The sequence below is a fragment of the Helicoverpa armigera genome, chromosome 26, assembly GCF_030705265.1.
Source record: "Helicoverpa armigera isolate CAAS_96S chromosome 26, ASM3070526v1, whole genome shotgun sequence".
Classification (NCBI taxonomy): domain Eukaryota; kingdom Metazoa; phylum Arthropoda; class Insecta; order Lepidoptera; family Noctuidae; genus Helicoverpa; species Helicoverpa armigera.
This window is the reverse complement of record NC_087145.1, coordinates 4,548,510-4,559,417: the sequence shown is the minus strand read 5'-3', so window position 1 is coordinate 4,559,417 and position 10,908 is coordinate 4,548,510. Positions and strand designations below refer to the sequence as shown.

General features: G+C 36.0%; 1 protein-coding gene across 7 annotated transcripts in view; it reads left to right on the top strand.

The window, feature by feature from the left end:
- Positions 1-620: 620 nt before the first annotated feature.
- LOC110372419 (latrophilin Cirl) overlaps positions 621-10,908 on the top strand; it is a 278,727-nt gene continuing 268,439 nt past the window's right edge. For 4 of the 7 annotated variants that reach the window (XM_049849402.2, XM_049849401.2, XM_049849403.2 and 1 more), the window contains exon 1: positions 623-1,038. The gene's annotated coding sequence lies outside the window, so the exon portion shown is untranslated. Of the gene's footprint in view, positions 1,039-8,981; positions 9,003-10,908 lie in introns of those variants that run through there. The other 3 variants (XM_049849404.2, XM_049849405.2, XM_064041692.1) reach the window with 3 other exon arrangements.

Genomic DNA, 10,908 nt, shown 5'->3' with positions numbered 1-10,908 from the left:
TAATCCGGCTTGATTGCAGAACCAACGAATCAACTGAAACAACAGAATTATATTGCACTTAATAAACGGATTGTAACTGTATACCAAGTTCTCTTTAACTCCAATATCCCAGATATGGTCATTGTAGTCTAATGACTAAACATTTAGCTTATACAAATACAATTCACATTCTAAATCCAGTTGAGAACGTAAACAAAAATTTATTCATAGGTCCGGTAGAAGCCAATGCCTATTATAGGACAATTACGAAGACAAATAGACAATTCTGAAAGGCTGTCGACGTTATTCCAATAAAACAGAATTGTAAATACTCGCTACAAACAAAACCTAGCCCCGACCTGGCCAGCTAGGGCAATGCTCTGATCAACTGAATTATAGATGCAATATGCTTTGAAAGATACAATAATGAAGGTACGATACGAAACCTAATATCGAACGAGTAGCAATCCGTTGTAAATTTGATTGTAGATAGAAATGCAACGTGCACTAAGCCCGGGTAGTTCAGCCTTTATCGAATAGAAAGCGTAGGAAGAGACAAAGACCTCACATCTCGTGTAGCGGGCAAGCGTGTCCACTACGACACGTTGGGATTTTTACTATCTTTATCTATCGCAGCGTACACTGCACTTCAATCAAAGATCCGAGGCCGCTCTAGGCCGACGCACTCGCCGACATAACACGTGCATTACTCACGAAATATTTTCATAAAACCGAACCAAACGCACCCGTCCACTCCTCCCCGCGACCCCGCGTCCCCAGCAAAACCAGTTCAGTTCGTGCCCGGCTGCCGTGTGCGTCGGTTATCTCGCGGAGAGAGTGTATTCGCCGCGCTGTGTTACGAAAAAACATCTTTTGTACCATAACCAAACCAGTGCTGTGGATTCCTATTATTGTAGTGCTCGTGTGAGATTGTGCCATTTCATATTGTGATGTTGCCTGTTGGAGATGTTATAGTGAAGGATTTCTCTTGAAAACTGTGGAACGGGTTCCGCCTGCCGCCGCCGGACGCCTTTTCTCCGATCTCGGGATATCATTAAGGTATTTATTGTTACACCGGCTCATTGTTGTAAGGAATTCTTTCTACGACCCTCGTGTAGTTAAATCGATAGTCTTGATTCAGTGGGTATGCGAGTGAGGAAGCTCAGGCTTGTAATGCGTCGATATTGAATAGCAGATTGTGGATGGTGTTTGTGGATTTGCATTGTAGATGCGCGCGGCGTGCAATGTGCAGTAAACATTGCAGCCCTGCGAACGGGTTCGAGTCCGGCCGAGGCTCGAGTGGGCGAGTATTAATTAGGCGACTTGGTGTAACGGTACAACTTGATGCTACACGCCACCCGGCTCCACTTAACGATCATTTGATAACTTTTGTTGTTGGATTTTCGACGATTCGATTATAATTGTGTTAATAACAATTTTTTTATGGTCGAATGAACATTATGAATAGTTACTCGGCCAGATTAGGATAGATAAGATTAGTTACGGTGACCGAGCTTTTTAGTCGAAGGAACACGAAAGCTTAATGTCAAAATGATCACATTAATAGTATTGAAGTTCAGTCATTTACATTCTTATGTGTTTGCCTCATGATTTCCTTTCAACAATCTAAATGTAAAACAAATGTTATCCACCTCTGCATAGTATTCCTTCGTGGCAACGCAAACCGAAAGCTTTTATGACTTAGTATTAGAATAGCTTTACTATGAAGAACAGTTACACAAAACAATGAAATCACCTCACAAACTAAGTTAGCTAGTTCAACGAAATATTTTATTATGGTGTAAGCTCACCATTTAATTCACCCGCCCGATAGATGGCGTTACTTATGGCAAAACAATGAGCTGTAACCACGGAAGGTATTACGTTTTACTGGTGAATCTTTACTGCTAATTATACGAAACAACATAATAGATAGCTTTGTTAACCTGATTTTATTGAAACGGTAATCACAAACATTTTGCACACTAATGTTATGCTTCGACATTAAAACGGCACGTAATTTACATCACAAACAACCCATTTAACTTTCCGTGAACAATAATTTATTGTTTAAACAATATTATGCACAAATAAGCATTGATTAAGCACTGATTTTAATCATTTCGATTATATTTCAGTCGGTACACTACACGCTCTGAGGCGGGAATTTTATGACATATGTCATTTCTCTAGAGATGTGACGATAACGAATTAGTGAAGTGCTTAAAAGTTACTAAATCGTGCATAGTGATGATCACGAGAACTTTATCGGTTCGTAGAAGTTTAACAAGCAACAGTGGTTTCATATTCTGTTTTATTATCCAAATTTGAATACTTACATCGGATAACATTATTTTATAGACAATTTAAGGGTTACAATTTACAAGATGAAACCGTTGATTTAGTCGTAAAACGAAGTCGTAAAGGCTGTACCGTGGCGGTCGTATGCAAGATAAAGTGGTCAATATCGAATTATAATAAATATCGGTCTGGAAAACAATAAAAATATGGAAATTGGAATGTGTGAAATGTTATAGCAAGATTGTAAAACGGATTCTGAAATGAATAATGTAAAACTACGATGTTTGCTCATTCATATTATCGGAATAAGTTATAACTTTTGTGTGAGTTATATGTAATTTGCAAATCTATCAAATAAAGATCACTCATATTTAAAAAAAAAAACACCTTTAACATCTTTTTATATAGGTTTTAGGTTTTATCCCTTTCTTAAGCTTACATAGTTTTTGTTACAAAACAAAAGAACACAGTTGCTACTCAGCCATATAATGCACCCAAAGCCAAAAACAATGCACATAGATTTATCACCATTTCATTTTAGGGCGTCAGAAACTCGGAACGCACGTGTCGCGTGGTTTTTCGAGTAAATGCCTTCGGGTGTTCATTTACCACATAAAAAATCTAAGTCCGGAAACGTGCGTGTCACACCGGTACTTGTAAAACAGATGTTGACATATGTCGCCTGGCTCTATGGTGCGTTGCCGATGCCGTGAGCTAATTGACTAGGGAAAAAACGTGAGCTGCGTTCCTAGTCTGCGGTGCCATCCTACGTTTGCGCGGGAATTTTACGATTGACGCGACCTGTCATTTTTTGTCTATGTTCTTTTTTTGTTATATTGGTGTTAGTTTCGGATACATGTTGAATTTTGGAAAGATAATATTAATGTAAATTACCTATATTACCAAAATGCTATCGGACTTGACTTTAATACCTATTTCAAATTGAATCTAAACCTAAAAAAACTCTCGTAAAAATTGAATTTTTCACTCACTAAACTACTTCGACCTAATTTATTAGAAAACATCCAATTTATTTTGAAATTTCGACGTCCACAGAAAAATATTTTGCTATAATTCAAAACTAAATCTTTTCCCTTTTAATCTAATAACGAGATGGTTTTAAAATTTACGACTGTTCAATTGGGGTGCGTTTTTGGATTATAAGAATTTTCTTTTGAAAGTAGGCTGACTGTAAATTACTTTGGCGTCTAGCGGTCGAAAAAGGACGAAATATGTTTTCGTTTTCAACTTAAGAAGTCAAGTTTATGACTCATTTTCAACAAGTAAAAAATAAAATTGCTTTATGTAGTTATTGTATTTGGAATTACTCATTTTCTCTAATTGTATTGCTATTGCCTGTTTTGATATCGTGCCAACGGGAAAAGGAAAATAAAATAAAATGGAGATACCGCCTGCAATTTGCAGATGTTTGTGTTCTGATTCTGAATTTTCATTGAGTAAGTGGGTAGGTGGATTGTAAATCAGGAGACTCTTTACTAGATTAGATTTTGTTTTGTTGTTTATTCATACTTGAATGTATTACCTTCTGTGTAATCTTCCGTGTCTCAGGGAAAACCGACTGTCATTAACTGGTTCTGAAAAATGTCATAATCTTTTTACGAGATAGTTTTTTTTATCTGTTTTAATAAGGAAAAAAATATGTTTTGACCGTTATAGAAATAGATAGGTATTGAACTTATTTCATCATTGACATACTTATCGAGCTTCTAAATTGTTTGATAACAGACCTACATCAATATTTGTAATAATTGACTGTCACAAGTATTGTTGATTGTCGATTTATCTTGTATTAGTTTACTCTTATCGGAAGTTCAATACTGATTATAGAGTATGTACCTACTTACGAAAATAATTCGGGTAAGTACCCAGGTAGGTGCATTATTATTGAAAGCCCCTTTTCATTGAAAAAAAACGATGTGACTCACATTATGGGCAATAATATCTAACTATAGGACCTATCAAGTTGTGATTTTTTTTACCTACAGTTCGAAAATCTTAGATAGATTCTTGCTTGAAAAGGCCTCCTCAGGTAAATAAATATGTAATTTTGAGACCCAAATAATATACCTACATATAGGTAATTTTCTTCTCGAAACCTACTTAATTACATTTACCTTCCGAAAACTTCCATAATGTCTCCCCAACAATAAAATCCCAACAAACGCATGGACACTCAAGTTAAATCTAAATAAACCATCAACTTATCATCGACATTTAACAGTAAAAACATTCTGGACCGACAGTTACCGTTACCGGTCAGTTATGGTAAGTGCGACCACAGATAATAAGACTGTATGTCGCCATCTTGCTTCTCAACGGATTAATTAAAATTGACAAGCCATTGTGACTGATGAAAAACAGTGGTTAATGTTTTAATGTGTTAAGCTTGGTTTAGACTGTGACACACCACATAAATACGTCTTATTTATTTATTACTAGGCAATGAAACTTCCTCCTATATAAAATATATTCTGATGAATTGAATATTCCTCTGTGAAACGACAGAATATTTTATTTAATTGAAACAGAAAAAATTACAATAAAATAAATGGCTGACTTTATTATAAGAAAAAACATGAACCTTTGCTAAAGCACACGTGTTAAGGACGCCAACAGACTAGGTACGATCATACCATAGACAATATCTCCCTGACATTTGTACCACAGTGTAAACTAAGCTTTAAGTAACCAATGAGTCGTCATCTCGCGTCATTTAGCGCGTGTGCTGTGTTTTATGGCTATAGATCAATCAGTCGTGTTAGGAGTCAAGTCTGCTGTCAATTTCGCGTGATCGGAATAGATTGATAGTTTTAAAGACCACATGGTTTATGCGTTCGGTGTTTAGACGTTTTGAATGTACGTTATTAGGGAGCTGTACTGCTGAGAAAAATATACTCATAGGAATATTATTTATAAATAAGATTCGTTTGGTAATGATGAACCATACTATAGACTCTTTTATTCGACTGCGGGAATTAGCTTCTCCTGGATGCAGGTGAAACCTTTTGCCAAAGCTAGTACGTAATAGTAAGCCTAGCAATCGCTCATGAAATGAGATAATTACATCAGTTTGAGACATAGATTAAGTCACCAAGATTAACTTGTCAGTCCAGATATGACACATCTGTCAATGTTTAATGCCTACCAGTTCAGACCGTTAATAGTTTCCTGCTATTAAGTTATCTAGTTATTACAAGAATGCTTTTAAACTTGAATGTGAAACAAATGTTAAAAAGAAACATAAAGAGAGGTCAAAAGTATCGTTAAGAATAGAATAGTTGTTGTAATCGACTTCTACTAGGTAAAAACCTATTTTTTTGTTAACATTAAAGGTACAATATTGAAAAGTCATTACTAAGAATCCATTCTGTTAGAAGTAACGGCGATGCATTGAAGTGCCTGTGTGTAGCTGTTTATGCGATTTTAAACCTTATGAACAAGGCTTTAGGTACGTAATGTTTTCAGTGTGTTTCGAGTGGAGAATGTAGCTTTCTTTAAAATCCTGGCTGTGAGTCATTCAGACGAAGTAAAGTGGCTTTTTGCTACGTATTTAGTCATAAAGGATTCTTAAGAACCTAAATTATGTTCTAGCTTTAAATGAATTCTTTTTTATAATACGAAAATAATTCTAAATTCTTAATATTCCTGACCAATTAAAAGTTTTTGAGTAGGTAGTACTTATTACAAAGGATATAGAGTGGAGTAAGTACTTTAACCTACTTAGACCATAGACTAATTGCTTTTTAAAACTTATCCCATCTGAGCTTAATATAACGATACTTCAGATGTCTCGTGGGAATTTTAGGTGTTTCATAGCTCCTTGCAATTTATTTCAAGACTGTTAATAAAAGGCACTAACGGTATTTTGTAAATTACTTTCCTTTTCAATGGTTGAAATAATATGAAAAGTAAGCACATTTTTTTATGCTTGTCATGACTATTATGTTCTTAAGTACTGAGAATTAGCTTGCAATAGAGCTTTTACGTCTCTACACAAACTCAGAATTACTCAAAAGTATAGAATACCCACCCACTGTGGGTGTCAAGTCTACAGAATTTCATCACAAACGTGTGTCTATAAACACCCATTAAGAAGTCAAGAGCTTGTAATTAAGTAAACTGTTCATTCAAAGCTTTTAGTTTCTTTTTACTACAATCTCCTTTTTGATGTTTGCATCAGTCACCCGTTTTTATTTTCAACATTTTTTTTAATCTCTTCAGAAGTCAGTTTAAAAACCACAACATTAAACTTAATATACCGAAATTCTCTTTTCATGTGGTTTTGAGAAATTAAACAGGCTTCATTTTAACTAAGTCTTCTTGGTTTTATAATAGTTTTCAAACACTAATGACATTCAATAGTGATTCAGAAAAGGTAAAATGGCTTCAGGCTTTGCAAATGGCGACTATTTTAAAATGCAATATCTAATAATTTGTATCTCATTTGAGAACAGGCTGCACGTTTCTGGTGTAGTATTAGCAAATCGCTTAGGATATTACCCTTGATTACTCCAACAATCAATATTATAATAGCAGACTCATTAAATCACTTGGGTGTCCCTTGGAGCGACGGGCAAAGTTGCTCTAAGCCCCGTCAACTATACTTAGCTGCATTACCTAGACTTAAGTAAAGTTATAGGAGTCTGAGCAGCTGTTTATTCTTTTTTCTCCACCTTGGGATGGTACGAACAGCAATCCTGGGAATTTTGCAACATTTCATTGTTTTATTGCAGCCAAGTTCCGTAGGAGCGCGTAAGGAAGTTACGCACTTTACTGGATAGCCCCAAGCCAGAATGGTTATAAGAAAGCTATTTTATTGTCTCGAAGCGAGCCTTGGAAATAATTTTAGATCCCGTTACAACCTCAAGTTGAAAGTTTATTGAGGACCAAATTGTTTCTGAATTAGAGACTTTTGGTAGAACAAATATATTGTCAATCAGACTACCTAACACGGTATGTAATATAGCATGTGGTGTTAAAAGAGTTTAGATATAAAAAAGTTTGCGAAATAGCTAGAATTCGATTGTGTAGGTTGTAAGCTGATGAGATTACAGAGCAAAAAGCGAGGTTTTCAATCTAGCAATCAGCTGAACAAACGATCGATTTATGTTACGGCGCGTTACGAGTTCCTCCCCACCAACATTCTGTGGTAACAAGCCAACGATTGCACACCCAGAAACCTGCAACGTACTGAGTTTTCCCTTTATAAATTCGGCGGGATTTGCGTGTAGAAGGAGAAATGTAACGATAACAGCGACAGGATAGTTCATTTATGTTAGATTACAAAACGGTGGTGAGTCAAGTCTCGGGTTTTACGAGTTTCGTATGACTCCCGAATCGGCTCTGAAGCAGTTTTCCAGAACTCATTTGAGAAGTTTGGCGTCATCAAAAGTGGAAATCCGTGCGTCATACGAGTTATTCCTTTGCTTAGTCGTATTAAACCTATAAAAACTCTAGTTACAAGGAGTCTATTCATGTAACTCGTCAAAAGCGTAATCGCTACTTAGGGTTGTAATTCGATCACATATAAAGTCAAAATATTGACGCAACCTTTATTTTATAGAATAGGCTAGATTCCTAAAAAATAATAATTAGTCCGTCTTGTAGATTGTCCAAAATTAAGCGATACGTATTTTTTCTTTTTTAAATTGGATCAGAACTTGTTAAGATATAGCGTGTTAAAGTTGAGTGTGACGTCACAAGTTGCTACAATTTTCAGGACACTGTGACGTAAAAGGCCCCCACTCCTAATTTTTGAAGTGTATTATCTTTGTCATTTTATGTTTAATTAAAAAAAGAAAAAATACGTATCCAATATTTTTTGATTATCTAAAAAGCGGACTAAATATTATTTCATTATTTCGACCATGGAAACTACCCTATTATCGCACCGTGTAAACGTGAGAAAGTATTTTGAGAGTGGTCGTCATTCATAAATCCTATAAAGCGTCATCAGAGCATAATAACATTAAGGATATTTCAAAAGTGTCGCGCACATTTGCGACCCTTGTAATACCACTGTCAACGCTAGTAATAACATCAGGTAAAAATTGGAGCCCAAACTTGTCCCTTCGAAAGGGAACGGGGATATCGGTTCTCTCTCTCATTAATTGGTTCGAGAGGACAGAATAACTCGAAGCCGAGAAAGCCGAATCAGATGGATCACGAAGCATTTGTCATTTAAAAACGTTCGACTGGAATCCAAACGCTCGGCCCAACGATAAAAATTAGGCGCGCCTAAAATAATTGAACTCTTTTATTTGTGTCGTAACTCCGAACATTTGAGATACTTTGAACGCAATCAGGTTCGCCTTCACTGCTTCGGAGTTAAATTGAGACATTGAATGTTTGCCATTTTCTTTTCCCTCCAATTTCACGCCAATAGCAAAAGTAAAAAGACTCGCCGATACCACCAACATGGTAGGCAATATACGGCCTCGCTGGAGAGAACCATTTCCTTTAATGTTTTCATGAGTCTCGAGAACTAAAGAGCGTGTAACAACGTATCTGTTCGTAGCCTTTTAATAGCCAAAGAGCGAACAAACTGCCAAGTATTAAGTTTTATCAACCATCTGCACGAATGTCACGTCTTTATTACTACATACTTATTCTTTGTCCTCATGAATGCAGCGGCCGAGGGAGCGAGACGGACGGTGTGTGCGTCCCGTTTGCGTCTTGTGGTTTTTGCTGCGCATGAAAAGGTAGGGAAACGAGCGTCCCTTTCGGGCATAGGTGTTCAATTCAATAAAAAATGGCGTACCTGAACCGGTCCCCTGACATGTTTATACATTTTTCTTACTGTTGTGTAGAGGATTTTTTTGTTACGTATTTTTCGATTGAGATTGAATCCAGAGCGTTATTAAAAAAGTTCGTGGCGTAATTCTCGCGGTGATTTTTACTGTGCCGCGGATTTTTAGCGAATTTTCATTTTGTTTTAAAGCTTCGAGAGCCGTGACGTTGATTTATGACCTGAACATGTTTTGGCTCACCGTGTGTTTCAAATGTGATTAGTATTTTAATTAAGTATTAATTACTGCTGTAAAAGAAACGGGTCTCGGCATTGTATTGTTTCACGTGAATTCAAAATGTTTTGAATATCAAATGTAACTTGTAAGTCGACCTGCCGGACTGCTTAAATGGCTTCCATAATAAAAGAGTTTTGACGTACATGGCGATCCGACTAATTTAATTTGTATTCACATTCAATATTAATTGTTAGCTAAAGACGCAAGTACAGTCAACTTCAGATCAGTGGTAACAGTTTTATAGGAAAAACGTACTTATTACTATTGAGTTAAGGTGCATGACAGTTACCACTGATGTGCAGTCTACCGTACTAACCTACTAAATCTTTAAATTGGATTACTAATTTAAATAAATATAGGTAGGTGCTTAAGAAATTTTAATTTACAAAACATTAAATACTTATAAAAAGTGAATAAATAACTTCTTCAGTATCCTCAACAGCTATCATAAACATGAACAAATACCCAGCACATTAAACAAATCTAAATAAGCAACAAACAAGCCATTAACCCGAAGAAAATTCCAAACAACTCCCAAATATCCCAATAGCTAATGCAATAAAAACAAATTGTATCCGAACTCAATCGAATCGTTTGTCTATGCTCGCAGTTTAAAAAATAAAAATCCAATATGGCGGGTGCTAGCACTCACAGCTGAGTCAGCGTACCTTACGATGGCGTCCGACGACGCTTTGTCCCGATGCCTTTTGCTAAGTGTTACGATTCTTACTGCCATTTTATCTTTTGGGAAAGCATTGCCACTGAACGTACTCGTATCTGAAATAAAAATACTTGCATCGAACGAAAACTATACGTCTTTCAGATCGAATTGTTCACTCGATGTTCAGCTGCATCAGCAATTGCAACATTTGTAAATGTCACAGATATTTTTATATCGTAAAACAATTCGTAAAATATGTGGGCAGGTAGCTGATACGTAATCGGTTACGGTGGAGGGTCATCGCTCTGAAAGCTTTTAGGAAAACAAGTATGAATACATAATGAGAACAAAATTAGGTGTCTAAAAATAACGAAATGATGTATCGCAACTATTTTTGGTATGTATGGCGTATCATTTCTTGCTTTTGCGAGGGAAAAAAGGTTCAATATGGATGAATAGAGCAAGCTGCTCCCATCGACAATTAGTTTCGATCTATGCTGCGATCTCCGAACAATTGCACAACTGAATGTATTCTTCTATTCACAAGAGATTTTAAGATAAGTAAGACGTTTTGGGATCTTTTATTATTTGGTTTCGTAAGTGTTGGGTAATAGGTACTCGTCTTGAACATCTTCATAGGTGTTTTAACGCCGTGTAAGATGATTACCAGTGGCATAAAATTAAACTGAACCAAGTTGAAAGCATACCTAATTGTACAGAAACTTTGAATATAGAATGTTCATCGCTCTATGGAATCAATATCGAATGTACTTTTTACCCGACTGCCAAAGAAGGAGGGTAATGTTTTTCGAGTGTATGTAATAAGCAAATGCACCTGTCTATACTTGGGGCTGAATAATGCAAATGGATTATAATTAATCATGATGATTAATAAATGATATGCCTCAGTATATAAAAGCT